Source organism: Macrobrachium rosenbergii, chromosome 49, assembly GCF_040412425.1.
Source record: "Macrobrachium rosenbergii isolate ZJJX-2024 chromosome 49, ASM4041242v1, whole genome shotgun sequence".
Classification (NCBI taxonomy): Eukaryota; Metazoa; Arthropoda; class Malacostraca; order Decapoda; family Palaemonidae; genus Macrobrachium; species Macrobrachium rosenbergii.
Genome location: NC_089789.1, coordinates 42,565,381 through 42,568,495, shown reverse-complemented (window position 1 = coordinate 42,568,495; position 3,115 = coordinate 42,565,381). Strand labels below are relative to the sequence as shown.

Sequence of the window (3,115 nt, the reverse complement as noted above, 5' to 3'; positions counted from 1 at the left end):
TTTTTTTTCATTTTCAAGCAATTTATTCAAAAGCAAAAACAAACATTTTATGAGGTTATATAAGGTTATATTGACTTGAAGGAACTAGCTGCCGGAAATATGGGGCGGTACCTGTTTCCGCCCGTAGAGGGATTGCAGCCTCGGTCAAAAGATGGTTAGACCATGAGTCTGAAAAAAGTATAAAAATTAATTACATTAGTAAGAGTAATTTGTTATAGTAAATTTCTAAAAATACATTTTCCAGTTTGCACGAAGAAACAAAGATAATTAGGGACTTTTATTGTAATGGTAAAATATAATAAATTTAGGTATAGCTTTTTATTGTAATCGTAAAATGTAATTAATAATAGTTTTCATTGTGACGGTAAAATATAATAAATTTAATTACAGCTGTTTATTACAATGGTAGAATAGAATAAATTTTCAGTTTGTTTTCGGCGTAATTCCGTTTAATATCTGAATCGGTTTTAAATTGAAAATGGTTGGTATTCCCGAGTTCAGGAATCCTCATCAGAATAATAATAATAATAATAATAATAATAATAATAATAATAATAATAATAATAATAATAATAATAATAGAGTCATTAAAAGTGATTCCTTAATGTAAAGTGAATCACTGATTATTCAAAAATAATTTGGTGGCAATTTTAAAGGTCGCAGATATTCTCTGTAATCATCACGTGTATAACTTTGCACATTTAATTCATAATTGCCTGGCGTCTCAATTTCTGAGGTCATAGACATTCATGCTCAATATGTCTGATGCACTTACATATGCGGAGAACATCTGCTACTCTGCCCAAAACGGCGCAATGTCCTCCATGGCATGTCTCCTGTTCCTGAAAATTAAAAAAAAAAAAAAATTGAAGTCACTTCAAATCAAACAAACATAAACAAGAGATTTATCAACATTAAAAAAACTGTTTTCACTTTACACAGAATTATATTATCAAAGAACGGTTCAAGTTTATTGGCTGATTTTATTTTTGGGATTTAATTTAATTTTTTTATTCTTGGTGTAAAATTTTTGGCAGATCTTGAAGAGAGACTTCGGTTTTGAAATGCTAAGGAACACAATTCTTTATATATGTATATATATATATATATATATATATATATATATATATATATATATATATATATATATATACATATATATATATATACACAAACATATTATATACATTAAATATATGTATATGTATGTATATATATATATATATATATATATATATATATATATATATATATATATATATATATATATATATATATATATATATATATATATATAAAATATATATATATATATATATACATATATATTAACATGTACATATATATCAACATTAACCGATTAATTTCCTAAGATTCATTAGACTTCAATGAAAGAATCCCTCAAAAATAAAGGGTGACTTATTCATAACTCGCTCCCATTTGAAGACAGGTGGATCTTTATCCCCTAAAGGAGTTCAGCCTCACCACCGCTTGCTCACCTGACAAACACGGGCTCCACAACCTCTGCAGAGTCTCTGATGAGAGGTGGAGCGTTCTGGAAAAGAAAAAAAGAAAAGAAGGAAAATGAAAAAGTTAGAAATAGGAAAACTTAAATAATTAAAGATATTTTTCATACTTTTCTATTTTCAGACAGAGCTCAGACCATTAGCATTAAGTGTACTATTGGGCCTTTAAAATCGTAACACCTGTTTGGCCACCTCTTCTTTTCTTATTTTCCTCTGTGGGCGATAAGTATTCCTCCAAAGTTTACAAGGATTAGTGACTGCTTCTTTCCCCTCTACTTCTAAGCTTTGGAATTTTGCCCCTGCTTCTGTTTTCCCATTATTCTTACAGCATTCCCACTCTGAAGAAGCTGGTCTTTGGTTCCCTTCAGAGTGAAAACAACCCTACTCTGCATCCTTTTCCAATCTGCTGTCCTTTTCTAGCCCAGGCCGGCCGAATGTTACCACTTAAAGCATCTTGGTCAAGGTGAAACTCCAGGAAATGTTGAAGAAAATGAATAAATTATTGCAGTAAACAAATGACAAAATTGACCCCACCCCCAAAAAAATACTTGACCCTTACATTTCGGGGCCTTGTGGGCCTCCTGAACCCCGTGAAGTGACTCTGAGGGTCAGCGGAGGTCAGGACTCCAATCGCCAAGAGGACAACCAGAAGCAGGGTCGTTGACCTCATCTGGAAAAGGGTAGTTAATCATCACTGACCTGTTTTCATACAAATTAGTTAAAGAATAATTCTGGTAAATAGATGTTAGATTAACATTCTTATTGGTAAATATGGGTATATGGATGTTAAATAAGCATTCTTATTGTTAAATATGGGTATATTATGTTAAATAAAGATCCTTCTGTGTATATGGATGTTAAATTAACATTCTTATGCTATTGTCGAAGAAATAAATGATTGTTCCGGCATTCAACACATATATCAACGCGACCGTCATTTTTCATAGCCAGCACGGGCTCTTGCATGCAAAGACTAGTATTTCGCGTTACTCTTCCAATACAGCAAAAGGAAGTGATATGATTCACTGCATATCATAAATATACACATTTCAGATTCTCACCTTCGTCTACTATGCACTTTTACCCCACAAAAACTCCAAACTACTCCCTCTCAGGGACTCAGTTCCCACGACACCAGAAGGGCGGACAAGGAATGCCCACTTGACCAATGGCTCCTGACAGGCAACTGACGAATGCAGCCCAGATACCCTCCTATTTAATCTCCTTGGCGCCAGCTTCGTCGCCAATACCCAGGTACATCTGGGTACTCCCATCTTCCCTCCCACCTACAGGTTTCCTGTAGATACCCATGTACTCCATTCTTTATCAGTCAGTACCCAAGGACCTACTCTATCCTCATAACACCTACTCAGTTTTCTAGATGAATCCAGTGCCCGGGTAATTAATCCTGTCTTGCTTAATGCCCCGTGCCAGGAAGGCAATTACGACATCATTTGGGTGTTGGCATTCGAATGACGATGCCCCGGTGCATACCGCTGGCATTAATTAACAATTTATGTATGGTAAGCGAGGCAATTGCAGATAACAATCAGTGTTGCCAGACGAATGTTTTGAGCATTCTTGTAGTC

At 34.1% G+C, this 3,115-nt stretch overlaps 1 long non-coding RNA gene across 1 annotated transcript; it reads right to left on the bottom strand.

Annotated features, from left to right (window-relative positions):
• LOC136832444 (uncharacterized) lies at nucleotides 1-2,745 on the bottom strand. Its single transcript, XR_010851211.1, has 5 exons — nucleotides 2,588-2,745; nucleotides 2,086-2,196; nucleotides 1,500-1,555; nucleotides 776-842; nucleotides 1-168 (listed from the first exon to the last, which is right to left on the bottom strand). It is a non-coding gene; the product is annotated as an uncharacterized lncRNA (long non-coding RNA).
• Between the last annotated feature and the right edge of the window lie 370 nt (nucleotides 2,746-3,115).